This window comes from Arachis ipaensis, chromosome B4 (genome assembly GCF_059453495.1).
Source record: "Arachis ipaensis isolate K30076 ecotype BB chromosome B4, ASM5945349v1, whole genome shotgun sequence".
Taxonomy (NCBI): Eukaryota; Viridiplantae; Streptophyta; class Magnoliopsida; order Fabales; family Fabaceae; genus Arachis; species Arachis ipaensis.
This window is the reverse complement of record NC_142439.1, coordinates 26,801,853-26,819,707: the sequence shown is the minus strand read 5'-3', so window position 1 is coordinate 26,819,707 and position 17,855 is coordinate 26,801,853. Positions and strand designations below refer to the sequence as shown.

At 36.7% G+C, this 17,855-nt stretch overlaps 1 pseudogene; it reads right to left on the bottom strand.

The window, feature by feature from the left end:
- Positions 1 to 11,512: 11,512 nt before the first annotated feature.
- LOC107637707 (uncharacterized) lies at positions 11,513 to 12,373 on the bottom strand (annotated as a pseudogene).
- Between the last annotated feature and the right edge of the window lie 5,482 nt (positions 12,374 to 17,855).

The window sequence follows — 17,855 nt, the reverse complement described above, 5'->3', positions numbered from 1 at the left end:
TTCTGAAGGGAACGGTTCCGATGCCTAGATTTGTCTCATAAAATTGCTAATGTCTACTCTCGTTTTGTCTCATGAACACTGTTTCCTTTGTTCCTTTTGAACTTTTATTGTTGTCTTGGATGACTGTAATATCTTAACAACTGCAGAACTTAGTTTTTAGTTTATTTGGTATTTTGGACTTTGCACTAACAATTTCCTGCAGGATATAAGATGTTTTTTTATTAAGTTTGCCTATTTTTCCACCCTTGATGACAAAAGGGGGAGTAATAGCGCATAATGAGCAGCAGACTACAGGGAATGTATTGACATGACCTTTGGAACCTGCTTTCATATGTTGTTGGCTTGCCCTTGATTAATCTTGATACTTTGTTTTTGCTACTGACATAATATGTTAAGTATTGGGCTAGATTTGTAGTGTTGATTGTTCATACTTCCTTAATTAAATATTTGTGTGTAGCCTTTTATGGTTCTTTCTATAAGTAAATACAAACAGGAAAGAAAAGGAAGAGAATGAATCCAGGAGGAGCTGCTCTTGAAAAAGACGGGGGAGCAACATAAAAGGCATGCAACATCATTCAAAGGGAAGTTTCCTAACTTTACAAAAATTCAAATTCCTTTTGATTGATGTTTAATTATGTTTGTCATCAAAGGGGAGATTGTTGAGTTAAAAAATTAACTCATATAATTGATGATGACAAACATTGGTCTATTGGGCAAATTACCCAATTAGTTTTGATTATGTTGGTTTAGTGTTGTAGGCCAAAACATATATGAAGCAGCAGCCCAAGTGAATAAGAAAAATATAAATAAGGCTGACGGACTATAACATAAATAGAAGCCCAAAGAAAAATAAAGAAAGAAATCAGACGGGCCAAGCAAATCAAGACCCGATCCAAGCCCGACTTGAATTCAGCAAGCAATTCCCTCTCACTTGCCTTCACCAAATCAACGTACACTTTTTCCCCTCTTGATCAGAAATCACAGAAGAAACAGAGAGCTTCTTCCCTAAGCTATTCACCAAAGAAGCAAGAAAGAGAAAAGTTAAGCAAATGGTAGAAGTCCAATAACCCACATCAATCCATATCAAGAAGAGGTCAGAAGCTAAAGGTGATTTTATTTCTTTCTACATGCATCTCATTTTTCTTCTCTTTTTCCCAACTCTCTGCTAGTCCGAAAATGGGATTCATGGAAAAGTTGATTTCTGTTCAACTTTGCTGTGTATCTACGGTCACAAATAAGCCTTGGGGACCAAGTAGTTTCTCAATGGCCAAGATCTGGGTTTACCATTGAGGATATCTGTTTTCTACTTTCCTATGATTTTCGGTCAACAAGAGAAGGTCAGAAGCAAAGTTTCTATTCTGAAGATTAAAAGGAAAAAGTGAGAAAATGGGTTGGTGAAGCACAGAGCTCAAGAAATTGACCTAGGAAGAAGAACCCAACAACATGCAAGGAGATAAAAGAAGATTTTCTGTTCATTCAGAGGTAAGGAGAGATAACCAAGTGTATTGAGGTTTTGTTCTGAGAAGAAGCTATCTGAAGAAGTTCATCTACTTGGACAGTGCTTTCTTTCAAAGAAGCATTCTGCCAAAAATGAAGAACTAACTCAGAGACGTGCAAGTTGGTGCGGAATTTATAACCCACAAACTAACCGGCAAGTGCACCGAGTCGTACCAAGTAATACCTCAAGTGAGTAAGAGTCGATCCCACGAGGATTGATGGATCAAGTAACAATGGTTGAGTGATTGGCTTAGTCAGACCAATAGAAAAGAGTGTTTTGGTATTCAAAAGTATTAAACAGTAATTCAGAAATTAAAACAGCAAGCAGTTAATTGATGCGAATAATATATGGAGAAACAGTTAAGGCTTCAGAGATATCTATTTTCCGAATTGACTTTTCTTACTAACTATTTTAATCATGCAAGATTCAATTCATGGCAAACTGTATATGACTAAACCCTAATTCCTTAGACCTTCTTAGTCTACTCTAACTTTCATCAACAACCAATTCCTTAGTCACTTAATTCCAATTAGAGGATGAAGTTCAATTCTAGTTTATGTGCCACAGAAACTCTAATTACCTAAATATAAAAAGATTATATGTCACGTATCCCGTTAAGTCAAGATAATTAGAAGTTTAAGAGAAATTGTTTTCAAGCTGTTGTTCAAGTAAAGAGCTTTTCCAAGTTATACAAGAACTCAATTAGAACAAGGGTCATACTTCCGTTCCACCCAAATTCATAAAATAAAGAATGAAAACAATTCTTGAAATATAAATCAGTACATGAATTAAAATAGAAAAATAATAATATCAATCCATACAATAGACAGAGCTCCTAACCTTAACAGTGGAGGTTTAGTTGCTCATGGTTCAGAGAGAAAACTAGGATTTTGAAAAACTGTAAATTGCGGAATGAGGTAGAAGAGAAGAGAAGAAATTCTTTTTCCCTATTATATCTAATCCTAATTAATATAAATTATATTTTCTAAAACTAAATAATATCTTTTCCTATTTTAAAATAAAAATTAAAGTTTAATAAGAATAATTGTAGGATTTCGCATGGCTTGTGCATAGGCGTGGGGACCATGTGATTCCTTAATAACCCGCGCCTAACTTGAGGAGAGGCTGTGCCTTACTTGAAGTGGGCAGCAAGGAATGGCATGGAGTACTTGAGTGTTGCGCCTAACTTGGCCAAGGGCTGTGCCTAACTTGATGGAGGCTGAATTAGTTTGTGTGTTGATGTTGTGTATGTCTTGCGCCTAACTTGAGATTTCTCAAGTTAGGCGCAGCCTTGGCCGCGTCCTTGGAGAAGAAGTATGTACTATTATACATCGTTGGAAAGCTCTAGAATTTAGCTTTCCAACGCCACTGAAATCACGTTCATTAGACCTCTATAGCTTGAGTTATTTAGGTTTGAGTGCAGAGAGGTCAGGGTTGACAGCATCATTCGCCTTCTTCTCTTTTTCTGCAGAAACTCCATCAAATCCAGCCAAATACTACCTAAAATAAACAGAATTGCACACAACTCAAAGTAGCATCCATAGTGGCTAAAATATAATTAATTCTTGATTAAACTCAACAAATTGAATGCAAATTCACTAAAAAAAGATAGGAAAGATGCTCACGCATCACAAGTCTGGTTTATAACATAGCAAAGAGGCTGTTGATGAAGTCAATCTCCTTCATATTTTACAGATTGTAATTTACTTTTCAATGTTTATCTTTCTGTAATTTCTTGAGTGAAAAGGCATATTGAGAGAGCTCAAGTAAAAGCCAATGAGTTGAAAGAGGCTGAGTGATATACTTGAGAGAAAAGCCTAGAGTCATTTTTAGATTTCTTTAGGTGAGTCTGTGTCTTGTATCTTGTACCTGTGAGGTATCCCTTTCTTAGTGGGGTTAGCACTAAGAGTGAAGAGTTAGGTATTAGCATAGCCAATATCAAGTTAGGTTAGAACTTGAATGTGAGAGGATTGTGTCAATCCTGTGAAATTGGTGTATGTAATACTTTAACTATAGTGAAAATTCCACCACTGTTGTGGTGGAGACTGGACGTAGGTTGCATAGCACAAGGCAACCGAACCAGGATACATGATGGTATTAGCTCTTCTCCTTTCTGCTCTGTTCTGTTTTCTGATATTCATGAGACAAAAATAAATTGTCTCATAAATTTCCGCTGCTGAGTCCAAATAGAATCAGTTTTGAAAAGCGTTCTTTAAAGGGTCAAGTTTATCAAATTAAAAGAAAGGCATAGATTCAACCCCCCTTCTCTAAGCCTACTACAACCTTCAATTATTTATTTCTAATATTTATATTAAAAATAAAAACAAATTTAAATTAGTGAATTTTAATTTATAATATAATAATAATATAGTAATTGTTTTATATATTGCACAAATATAAATTAGTTATTTTTTTATTTGTAAAAAGTTTAAGAGACTTGAGCTTGTTATCGATATAACTCGTATGATAAATTTATTTTAAAAAATTATATATATATATATATATATATATATTGATTGATGACTGTGACATTTTTTTATATAAACAATTTTAGAAAAATTTAATAGTTAATGTATTACCTTTTTAGTTTTAGTTCAATCTAAATATTTTATATTGTTTTTGGAAAGAAAATCTAGGAATTTAATAATATGTGACGAGAAACACCGAATAAATTATATAGAAACCAATTAAAATTTAATGTAAAGTGCCGCATCAGTTGAAAAGGGGAACGAAGCATGCCTTATAGAGGTGTGGATATCTTTCTCTAACATGACGCATTTTGACAAATGAATGTGTGAGACTTTGGCTACCATCTTTATCGTTAAAGGCAAAATCACGAGGTCTTACATTATGCAATTAATGCCATAAATTCTCTTTTTACTAATATTTTTTTTGTTAATAAATATTTCCATATACAACATGCAATTAATGCCATAAATTCTCTTTCTCTTTCATATATATATAAATGTGAAAGAGTCACCAAAAATATATATAAATGTAAAAGTAAAAAGAGCACATACATGAATCCACATTCTCCTAGAGAGTGATCTTGAATTTTTTAGGCAGAATGGCCAAACACTTCTCGCAATACACTATTCTCGTTCTCCTCCTCCTCACAACATCAAGTAAGTTAGTTTTCTAATCCTTTTGTAGGAATGACAGCACAACCCGTATTTACAAATACCTGATATAAGTACCTCAAAACATAATTTTGATCTTTACAAAGATATAAGAGTTCAGCATGAACTTCATCCCATTAACTTAGCTTTTTCTAGTATATATTTGTTGTGATGTATATGTTCACTAACTGGTGGTGTATAACCACAATTTCTAGTTAGCTATACCAATGAATATGAACAAGCATCTAATACTACTAAAAGTTCAAAATTTTGAAAGCTTATGAATAATGTTGTGGCATGTATTCCATATACACATATATAGGTGCTCTTATGATTACGGTGGCAACTAGTGAAGTGTGCAACAAGGATGGTGGTGGTGTTGGGAATAATTGCTCATCATTGCAGCAGGAAAGGTGTCGAGAAAAGTTGCGTAAGGGAGGAGGAGGGTGTGATGAACAATGGTGTACCAATGCTTGTTCTCTTAAGCACCTTGGCCAGAGTGCTGAAGGAAAATGCTTTGGCTACTATAGGAGTCCAAGTGCTAGTTTCTGCAGTTGCACCTTCAACTGTAAATAATGGTGATGTGTTGATCAAAATAAAGCTTACATGAACTACAAACTAATGTATGAGTTTGATCACTTTTAAATCTAGACAAATTAAAGTTTAATATTTTTATTGATTGCTAAAGAAAGGTTTGGTCAATCTAAGTAAATTCTATCTAATTCTTTCTAAAATAAAGGTAAGTTACTCTATATACAGTGGTTAATTATATTTTTTCTTATCCATATGTTGGGTGATTATACTCAAAATTATTCTAGAAATTGAGTGATAATAATGTTAGTGGATATAAGATTATGTTTTGTCCTACATCATTGTTATTGTTACTAAGCGTTTGATTTTTATGTATAACTAAGAATTTCTTTCGAGTTATGTTCTTTAAAACGAGTTATAAATTAAACTACTAATGAAAAAGGAGAGAATATCGATTTGTATGGAGCATGAGAAGAAAAATATCTAAAAAATTTTCTAGGAGGAATGGAAAAGATTTAAAAAAAAATAAAAGAGCAAAAAAGAGTTAAAGAATTTTGAAATTTAATTTTTAAACTTTTATATTGATTTTTTTTTTATTTTTGTTTTGAATTTTTTTATTTTGTGATTGGAACTAATTAATAGATGTATAGTATGAAAAAAATAAAAAATATGGGATTTCTATAGTGATTTTATCATTTGTAAAAAAAGTTGTAGTATAAATTTAGATTAAATTAAAAATTAAAGTTAATTATGATAAGCTAATCAATTTCATCCAATAATTATTAAATATATATCTTAAAGGATAATTTACCTTTTATTTTATAAAGAATTAAGGTAGAATTCACCTTTAATATATACTCTAAGTTGTTCTTTTTGTTTTGAGTGAAATTAATTTTGTTTTTCTTTGTTTAAAAATGGCTTAACAATAATGTTCAGAGAGACAATAAAAAATTATTTAATTTAATTTAATATCCATAATTTTATATATTTAACATTTATAATTATACATATATATTATCCAATTAGTTCAGCAGAAATTAATAAATACAAAATAAAATAATTTTAAACTCTTTTAGACAATTTTTTTATTATTTTTTAAATATTTTTATATTCTAAATAAGTGATTTCTTTAGTCTACTCTCCTTAGCTTCTTAATTAAAAATTATGCTATCCATTGTTACCCAAAAAAAAGGGTTGTGCTATCCAACAATAGCTCATCATTATCAGGCAACACAGAGGGTGCTAAAGTACTTGAAAGCAACCCTATTTTTGGGTTTAACAATGTTGATTGGAGAAGATGCCTTGATACTTGGTGATCAATAAGTGGATATTATTTTTTCAGAATTCAATTTCAAAATCTTTTCTAACTTCTTATCTTTTTAAAATTGATTTTCAAATCTTTTTCAATTAACCACTTGATTTTTTTGTTTGATTTGAAAAGTTTACTATTTCTTATCTTTTTCAAAACCACCTAACTCATTTTCTCTCTCTTTCTCTAATTTTCGAAAACCAACTAACAACTTTTTCAAAAATCTTTTTAATTACTTAATTTATTTAGTTTTCATATTACTTTTATTTCTTTTCTTAATTTTCGAATTCTAGCTTAATTAATTAAATAAAAATAAAAATATTTTTCTTCTCCCTCTTTTAAAATTCGAAATTCTTCCCTCTCTCATCTCTTTCTATTTATTTTATTTAATTACTAACACTTCTCTTCTTAAAATTCGAACTCTCTCCCTCTCTCTGTGTTCGAATTCTTCTTACTTTCTCTACCTCATTCTTCTATTCTTCTACTCACATAAAGGAATCTCTATACTGTGACATAGAGAATTCCTCTTCTTCTTTGTTCTCTTCTTTTTCATATGAGCAGGAACAAGGATAAGAACATTCTTGTTGAAGCTGATCCTGAACCTGAAAGGACTCTAAAGAGGAAGCTAAGAGAAGCTAAAGCACAACACTCTGGAGAGGACCTAACAGAAATTTTCGAAAAAGAAGAAGTTATGTAGCCGAAAATAACAACAATTGTGGAGATGTAAGGAAGATGCTTGGTGACTTTATTGCACCATCTTCTGACTTCTGTGGAAGGAGCATCTCAATTCCTGCAATTGGAGCAAACAACTTTGATCTTAAGCCTCAATTAGTTTCTCTAATGCAGTAGAATTGAAAGTTTCATGGACTTCCACTGGAAGATCCTCATCAGTTCTTAGCTGAGTTCTTGCAAATCTGTGACACTGTTAAGACCAATGGGGTTAATCCTGAGGTCTACAGACTTATGCTTTTCTCCTTTGCTGTAAGAGATAGAGCTAGGACATGGTTGGACTCACAACTTAAAGAAAGCCTGAACTCTTGGGAAAAGTTTGTCAATGATTTCTTGGCCAAATTCTTTCCACCTCAAAAGATGAGTAAGCTTAGAATGGAAATCCAAACCTTCAGACAAAAGGAAGGTGACTCCCTCTATGAAGCTTGGAAAAGATACAAGCAATTGATTAGAAGGTGTCCTTCTGACATGCTTTCAGAATGGAGCATCCTATGTATATTCTATGATGGTCTGTCTAAATTGTCCAAGATGTCATTGGACCACTCTACTGGTGGATCTCTTCATCTGAAGAAGACACCTGAAGAAGCCCAGGAACTCATTGAAATGGTTGCAAATAACCAGTTCAGTACACTTCTAAAAGAAATCCTATGAATAATGGGATGACTCAGAAGAAAGGAGTTCTTGAGATTGATACCCTGAATGCCATATTGGCTCAGAATAAAATATTGATTCAGTAAGTCAATATGATTTCTCAGAGTCTGAATGGAATGCAATTCTGCATTCGGCAGTACTAAAGAAGCCTCCTCTAAAGGAGAAGATTATGATCCTAAGAACCCTGGAATGGAAGAAGTGAATTACATGAGAGAATCCTATGGAAACACTTACAATCCTTCATGGAGGAATCATCCTAATCTCTCATGGAAGGATCAACAGAAGCCTCAACAAGGCTTCAATAATAATAATGGTGGAAGAAATAGGTTTGGCAATAGCAAACCTTTTCCATTATCTTCTCAGCAATAGACAGAAAATTCTAAGCAGAGCCTCTCTGACTTAGCAACCATAATATCTGATCTAAGTAGGACCACTCACAGTTTCATGACTGAAACAAGGTCCTCCATTAGAAATTTGGAGGCACAAGTGGGTCAGCTGAGTAAAAGAGTTACTGAACTCCCTCCAAGTACTCTCCCAAGCAATACAAAAGAAAATCCAAACTCAATATACCCCACACGGCCGAACATGGAGAGAGTCAAAAGGTAGTGATTTCTAGTGAGGAAGACCTCAATGGACGTCCACTGGCCACTAAGGAGTTCCCTAATGAGGAACCAAAGGAATCCGATGTAACACCCTAACTACCAAAGTTCACGCTTCCGGCTGCGCGACTCTGATAGCTCGGACATTACGACGACTTTTATACTATTTAATACGTTTAAACCGCAAAACCGCTCCCACAAATACTTTTGCTATACAACGTACATCCATACATACCATACAACTTACAAAAACTCATAAAGAGTACATCCATATATATATACATAAATATATATAAATAACTTTACAAGCACTAACCAATACAATTCATATCCCTCTTACAGAATATATCAAGATAATGGCGAGGGTTCAATAAACCATAACTAAAACAATACAGAGCATCTCAACAACAACTAAATAAACTCTTCGTGACTTCTGCGCCCATATCCTGAAAGGGGAAAAATGTAGGGGGGTGAGAACATCATCCTCGAAAGGGTTCTCAGTAGAGGGTTTTTGGGAATTACTGTAATAGGATACGTGAAGATAAATCGTACCAGTGATTAATAACCGTCTTTTCAAAAACAACGATTTACAATAAAAGAGGAATCAGAAATCTTTTCTGAAAGAGGAACAGTTCAATTCTCAAAAACTCAAAAGCCTTTCAAAACGGTTTATCTATGCTGAACCAAAATAGCCTTTCATATTTTATTCCAAACCAGAAACACAAAACCGAAATCAACCATCGGTTCATCTCATTCCAACCACGGCTCTAGGCCCAAACAATCCAACCATCAACCAATCACCACAGTCCAACAGAGTCCCAGTAGCAAACACAAATAGGAAGATGCAAGCACAAACAAATAGTTATTGCAAGTAGAACAATTAGCAATTAATCACATAGGCAAACCAAGTATAATATGCACACCCAAACAATGTCACATAGATGCATATGATGCATGCCTGTCCCTAGTGGCTGATGATATCATCTGTCGGTTATATAGCCAACCCGACACGTCCTGGTAGCTAACCATGGACAGAAACACCCATCGCGGAGCAAGTAGGTTTGAGCTACAACCCCATTGCTACTACCCGCTCAACCCAGAGCCAGTGGAATAACCACTACTGCGGCTACTACCCAGGCGGGTGTTTAAAAGCTCAACCTGGAGCGAGTGGAATCACCACTACTACCGCTACTACCCAGGCGTCACAGTCTCTAACTTGGAGCAAGTGGGACGAACCACAACCCTTGCTACTACCCAGGTATCTCAAGCATATTTCATTTAGTCCCAGCCATGGATCAACATCCATCTCAGCCATTCGGCTTAAATTCATAATTTATAGTCAGTCATACGGCCCATAGCTCATTCGGCAATCAGCCATAAATCAATATCATACACAGCCATTCCGGCTCGCGATTCAATTTAAAACCAGCCAATATTCATAATCATACACAGCCATTCCGGCCCATAACAAAACAGCACTTCCACCATCCAACATCATCAAATTCATAAAACCGGCATTTAAGCCATAAATCACTTTTTCTCAAATTGTTTCACTTTGAAATCAAGTTTCAACTCTTTTCAGCCTTGGCTTTAGAAATCTCGTTTCTCAAATCATCTCAGGCTCATAAGCCAAATTTACTCAAAGTGAGTTCCCTTTTTAAAACAAAGCCACTCTTGGCATTCTCTTTCCAAAACTTCCAAAACCATGGCAAGTTAAGAATTTATTTCAAAGTATTCAAAATCACCCATACAACAATGGGATTTTATAGCAAAAGTTTCTCGCACGGAGTCCCAAGTCTTTAGGGAAGGTCAACCTATATCAATTCCTTAAAATTCATTGAAACTATTAAAATCAAGGATTCTCGGTTCAAGTAAATAAAACTGAATTTATTATGAAACTGACCATACAAAATCACAAGTTCCAACCCGGTCCAAAAATCAACTCATTTGAAAAGGAATCGGTTCATTTGAATCAAACCACTTTCAGGTTTCTTTTTGGAACCCATTTTTCTAACTCTTCCAAAATACCTCAAACTTAATTACTCAATCAAAAGTCTAGATTCCTTTGAAATCACTAAAAGCTCCTTTTTATATTGAAATCAATATTAGAGCATCATTCTTTCATTCAGTGATTCAAACGGTAAAAATAGTTCATTTCTAAAAAAGTCGAACTCAAGGCATAAAGTTCACTAAATAAATTAAGCTTAAAAACATAAATATTCTCTTAATAAATCAAATAATACAACTTCTCGAATCCAACCCTTTTTGAATAACTTTTCAAACAAGACTAGGATTTTGTAGAAATTTCGGCAGCACCTCCCCTAAAACTTGGACTTTTGCCACCCGGTTCGGGTCCCAACTAAACCGTTTCTCATTCCTTTTCAACAGCTCAAAACCAGAAATCAATTCAAAAGCAAGCTAAATCCAATAGTCGCCTCAGTGGCATATCTCAAGAAAACCATTTAAAAATCAACTCAATATCAACCGATTTAACTCATTTTCAAAGCTTTAAAGAATCGGTTCAGCAATAAATCATTTATCAAAACCAAATCAATTAAAGCAACCCAGGCTGAATTTCAAGAGTATTCTATCTTTCACATCATCAAAATAATTGACTCAATTCAAACCAATCCTCAACGGATTAAACTCATATTTCAAATCTTTAAAGAATCAACTTCAGACATTACATTTCACAAAGCGGCACAACAATTCAGCCAAACCAACATCCATAGTCATTCGAGTCAATCAAATAATACATAAGGCAGATACAGTCACCAAATACACAATATCTCGCACCAATATCCATATGTAATAATTCCAATACACAAAACATAGTTTTTGGAAAGCGCCCCTACCTCAACGTAAAACCATAGCCCAAACGCGTCACAGGGTCCTTTCCGCCTCAACCCAAACTGACGGCAACCAAAACCTTAGCTCCCAGTCACGTCCGCAATAACTATAGCAACACTAATCGCAACATACAATAATCAGGACTCGACCCCACATTACCAAAACTCATATTCATTAACCAAACACAACCGAATACTAACGCGAGGCTTTTCGAAACATAATTTACTTACTGAGCTAGCGAAACGAAACAGCCGCAGCTCCATATCAACCTGGCAGCGACTCCGTCAACCACCTCAAGCGGCAGCGGCGATGAAAGACTCCGACAACCGCGACTGCACAACAACGTCATGGCGATAAAACCCAGGAATAGAAAGGAATGAAGACCAAATGCAAGGACCCTTACCGGCAGTGATTTTCCGGTGGCAGAGACGGCGGAGCAACTCGAAACGGCCAGCAGCAGTGGCGGCGCTAACCCAGCACCAACATCCACTACCGTTTTCCGGCAACCAGAGGCACTGCGGGGTTTCATGGCAGCAGATCTAGCAGGAAAGGGACCCTCGGCGCGGCAGAACAGCGGCGGTCAATGGCGCGTCGGCGGCGACTGGACGCAGCTCCTCCAGCTCGCGTCTCCTTCTCTCCCAGCGTTGCCCAGTATCGGCCTTCCTCCTCCTTCGAGTTCGACAGAAAAGGACCCATGGTGGCGCTGTGCTTCCTCCACGATTGCGGGCCCGACGGTGGCGCAGCAGTGAGGACGACGGAGCTGGCGGCGAGTCCCTCTCTGCGCGACGCTGACAGAGCGGCTTCTCCCTTCCTTCGACTCGGACCTGACGGCGGACCCCAAGGCGGCGCGACGGCTGGGCGGTGGTCACAGTGCAGCCCTTCCCTCTCTGCCCAATCTCCCTTCTCAAGCTCCATCTCCCTCTCTGCCTCAATTTCTTTCTTTCATGGGAATGGAAAGCCGTGTGTGTTGCGTTATGTTGGGAAAAGGGGGAAGACCTGCTACTGCTGTTGAGTGTATTATTTTGAGGAAAAAGGGGGAGCGTTTGTGTTGCTGCCTCTGGGTTGGGGGAGAAGGTAACCGGGTCATGGGTTAGGGTTTCAGGGTTAGGGTTTCATTTTCAAAAATTAGGGTTAGGGGCATTTTAGTAATTTCAAATAAAATTGGGAATAATATAGTAATTGAAATCCAAATTAAATCCAACACTAATTGTATATAGAAAAACACTATTTGCTCATCAATTTTACAAATTATTTTCCATAAAATGCCTAAATCAAAATAATTAGAGATAATATAATTAAACTCTTTATTTTTCAAAGTAGCAGTACTAATATTTAAAATATTAATTATTTAATCCAAATCATATAAAAATCCTTATTATTTCACAACTACCGATTTTATAATTCAAATGTGGAAAATAATCCAATAATTGTAAAATTGGATAATAATCATAACTTATCTCAAATTCAATAAATCAAGACTTGCCTTAATTATCTTTAATAAAATAATTTCTGAAATTAAGGTTATAAATAATTATATGATTTGAGACTTGATCATAAAAAGACTTTTCAAAGGTTCTGGGTCTTACATCTGAGGCTCATATAGAGAACATAGAGATTCCACTAAACTTACTGTTACCATTCATGAGCTCTGATGAGTATTCTTCCTCTGAAGAGGATGAAGATATTGTTGAAGAGCAAGTTGCTCAGTATCTAGGACCAATCATGAAGTTAAATGCCAAGCTATTTGGTAATGAGACTTGGGAGGATAAACCTCCATTGCTCATCAATGAATTGAATGCTTGGGCTCAACTGAAATTACCTCAGAAGAAACCGGATCCCGAAAAGTTCTTAATACCCTGTACCATAGGCACCGTGATCTTTGAGAAGGCTCTGTGTGACCTGGGATCAGGAATAAACCTCATGCCACTCTCTGTAATAGAGAAACTAGGGATCTTTGAGGTACAAGCTACAAGATTCTCACTAGAATTGGCAGACAAATCAAGGAGACAGGCTTATGGACTTGTAGAGGATGTCTTAGTGAAGGTTGAAGGCCTTTACATCCCTGCTGATTTCATAATCCTAGACACTGGGAAGGATGAAGATGAATCTATTATCCTTGGAAGACCCTTCCTAGCCACAGCAAAAGCTATGATTGATGTGGACAGAGGAGAGTTAGTCGTTCAATTGAATGAGGACTCCCTCGTGTTTAAGGCTCAAGGATCTTCTTTTGTAACCATGGAGAGGAAGCATGAAAAGCTTCTCTCAATACAGAGTCAAACAGAGCCCCCACACTCAACTTCTAAGTTTGGTGTTGGGAGGCCAACATTAAGCTCTGAATCTCTGTGAGGTTCTCTAAGAGCTCACTGTCAAGCTATTGACATTAAAAAAGAGCTTATTGGGAGGCAACCCAATGTTATTTAATTATATTTATTTGTTTGTTTTCCATTATTATTTTATGTTTTCTTTAGGTAGATGATCATGTGAAGTCACAAAAACAACTACAAATTAAAGCAAAACAAAAAACAGCATAAAAAATAGCACACCCTGGAGGACAGGCTTACTGGTGTTTAAATGCTAGTAAGGATAGCAGAATGGGCGTTTAACGCCCAGTCTGGTAGCATTCTGGGTGTTAAATGCCAGAATGAGCAGCATTCTGGGCGTTTAACGCCAGAAAAGGGTGTTTGGTGTCTGGCTGGCGTTAAACGGCAGAAAGGAGCATCAGACTGGCGTTTAACGCCAGGAAAGGTAGCAGAGCTGGCGTTAAACGCCAGAATTGGCACACAGGGGGCGTTTAAATGCCAGAATGGTGCAGGGAGCAGAATTCCTTGACACCTCAGGATCTGTGGACCCTACAGGATCCCCACCTACCCCACATCTTCTTCTCTCCTCTTCACACCTTTCCATAACACTCTTCCCCAAATACCCTTGACCAATCCCATCAATAACTCTTTCCCAAATACCCTTCACCTGTCAAATCTTACCCTCTTCTCCATAATCTCTTCACCACTCACATCTATCCATCTTAAAACCCCACCTACCTCACCATTCAAATTCAAACCATTTCTCTTCCAAACCCACCCCTCCATAACCGAACTCTCTCTATCTCTCTCTCTCTCTCTCTCTCTCTCTCTCTCTCTCTCTCTCTCTCTCTCTCTCTCTCTCTCTTACCCTATAAATACCCCACCTTACCACCTTCATTTTCACACATCATACAAACTTCTCCCTCCCTTGGCCGAATCCACTCCTCCCCTCGATCTCCTCCATTTCTTCTTCTCCTCATTTTTTTCTTCTTTTACTCGAGGACGAGCAAACATTTTAAGTTTGGTGTGGGAAAAGCTTTGCTTTTTGTTTTTTTTTTCATAACCACTAATGACACCTAAGGCCGGAGAAACCTCTAGAAAGAGGAAAGGAAAGGCAATTGCTTCCACCTCCGAGTCATGGGAGATGGAGAGATTCATCTCAAAGGTCCATCAAGACCACTTCTATGAAGTTGTGGCTGAGAAAAAAGTGATCCCTAAGGTCCCCTTCATGCTCAAAAAGAGTGAATATCCAGAGATCCAACGTGGGATTCGAAGAAGAGGTTGGGAAACTTTCACCAACCCCATCCAACAAGTCGGGATCTTAATGGTTCAAGAGTTCTATGCTAATGTATGGATCACTAAGAACCATGATCAAAGTATGAACCCGAACCCAAAGAATTGGCTCACAATGGTTCGGGAAAAATACATGGATTTCAGTCCGGAAACTGTAAGGTTGGCATTCAACTTGCCAATAATGAGAGGAGATCCTCATCCTTTCACTAGAAGAGTCAACTTTGATCAAAGGTTGGACCAAGTCCTCATGGACATCTGTGTGGAAGGAGCTCAATGGAAGAGAGACTCAAGAGGCAAGCCGGTTCAATTGAGAAGGCCTAACCTCAAACCCGTGGCTAGGGGATGGTTGGAGTTCATCCAACGCTCTATCATTCCTACTAGCAACCGGTCTGAAGTTACTGTGGACCGAACTATCATGATCCATAGTATCATGATTGACGAGGAAGTGGAAGTTCATGAGATCATATCTCTAGAACTATACAAGGTGGCTGACAAGTCTTCCACTTTGGTAAGGTTAGCCTTTCTTTATCTCATCTATCACCTATGTAATTCAGCTGGAGTTGTCATAGAGGAAGACACCCTCATTGAAGAGGACAAGCCCATCACTAAGAAAAGGATAGAGCAAACAAGAGAGCCCACTCATGGACCTCAACAAGAGCATGAGGAAGTTCCTCATCATGAAATCCCTGAAATGCCTCAAGGGATGCATTTTCCTCCACACAAATATTGGGAGCAACTCAACACTTCTTTAGGAGATTTGAGTTCTAACATGGAGCAACTAAGAATGGAGCACCAAGAGCACTACTCCATCATCCTCCATGAAATCAGAGAGGACCAAAAGGCCATGAGAGAGGAGCAAAAAAGGCAAAGAAGAGACATAGAGGAGCTCAAGCACTCTATAGGATCTTCAAGAGGAAGAACTAACCGCCGTCACTAAGGTGGATCCGTTCTTTGATCTCCTTGTCCTTATTTTTCTGTTTTTCGATTTTTATGCTTATTGTTTTATCCATGTTTGTGTCTTTATTACATGATCATTAATGTTTAGTGTCTATGCCTTAAAGCTATGAATGTCCTATGAATCCTTCACCTTTCTTAAATGAAAAATGTTTTCTGAAAAAGAAAAAGAAGTACATAAATTTTGAATTATATCTTGAAAATAATCTAGTTATTTTGATGTGGTGGCAATACTTTTTGTTTTCTGAATGAATGCTTGAACAGTGCATATTTTTGATATTGTTGTTTATGAATGTTAAAATTTTTGGCTCTTGAAAGAATAATGAAAAAAGAGAAATGTTATTGATAATCTGAAAAATCATAAAATTGATTCTTGAAGCAAGAAAAAATAGTGAAAAACAAAGCTTGCGAAAAAAAATGGCGAAAAAAGAAAGAAAAAGAAAAAAAAAGAAAAAGCAAGCAGAAAAAGCCAATAGCCCTTTAAACCAAAAGGCAAGGGTAAAAAGGATCCAAGGCTTTGAGCATTAATGGATAGGAGGGCCCAAAGGAATAAAATCCCGGCCTAAGTGGCTAAATCAAGTTGTCCCTAACCATGTGCTTGTGGCGTGAAGGTGTCAAGTGAAAAGCTTGAGACTGAGCGGTTAAAGTCGTGGTCCAAAGTAAAAAGAGTGTACTTAAGAGCTCTGGGCACCACTAACTGGGGACTATAGCAAAGCTAAGTCACAATCTGAAAAGGTTCACCTAGGTATGTGTCTGTGGCATTTATGTATCCGGTGGTAATATTGGAAAACAAAATGCTTAAGGTCACGACCAAGACTCATAAAGTAGCTGTGTTCAAGAATCAACATAATGAACTAGGAGAATTAATAACACTATCTGAATTATGAGTTCCTATGGATGCCAATCATTCTGAACTTCAAAGGATAAAGTGAAATGCCAAAACTATTCAGAAGCAAAAAGTTACTAGCCCTGCTCATCTAATTGGAACTGAGCTTCATTGATATTTGAAATTTATTGTATATTCTCTTCTTTTCATCTTATTTTGATTTTAGTTGCAAGGGGACAAGCAACAATTTAAGTTTGGTGTTGTGATGAGCGGATAATTTATACCCTTTTTGGCATTGTTTTTACATAGTTTTTAGTGTGTTTTAGTTAGTTTTTATTATATTTTTATTAGTTTTTATTCAAAAATCACATTTTTGGACTTTACTATAAGTTTGTGTATTTTTCTATAATTTCAGGTATTTTCTGGCTGAAATTGAGGGACTTGAGCAAAAATCTGATTTAGAGGCTGAAAAAGGACTGCAGATGCTATTGGATTCTGACCCTCCTACACTCGAAGTGGATTTTCTGGAGCTACATAAGCCCAATTTGCGCGCTCTCAACTGCGTTGGAAAGTAGATATCTTGGGCTTTCCAGCAATATATAATAGTTCATACTTTTCTCGAGATTTGATGGCTCAAACTGGCGTCCAAATCTAGCCTAAAACTTTCGAGCGTAAAACGCGCAAACTGGCACCAGAATTGGAGTTAAACACCCAAATTGGCACCAAAGCTGGCGTTTAACTCCAAGAACAGTTTATGCACGAAAAAGCTTCAATGCTCAGCCCAAGCACACACCAGGTGGGCCCTGGAAGTAGATTTCTGCACTATCTGCACTTAGTTACTCTTTTTCTGTAACCCTAGATTACTAGTTTAGTATAAAAACTACTTTTAGAGATTTATTAAGGAGTCTTTTTTGTCTTTTTTCTCTTTGGTCCTCTTTTTGACCATCTCTAGATGTTTAGTCTTTAGAACATGGAGGCTGGCCATTCGGCCATGCCTAGACCTATTTTCACTTATGTATTTTCTACGGTGGAGTTTCTACACCCCATAGATTAAGGTGTTGAGCTCTGCTGTTCTTCATGAATTAATGCAAATACTATTATTTTTCTTTCAATTCACGCCTACTTTTTCTCCAAGATATACTCTTGTTCTTAATTCAGTTAAGTCAGAATGAACGGGTGACCCGTGACAATCACCC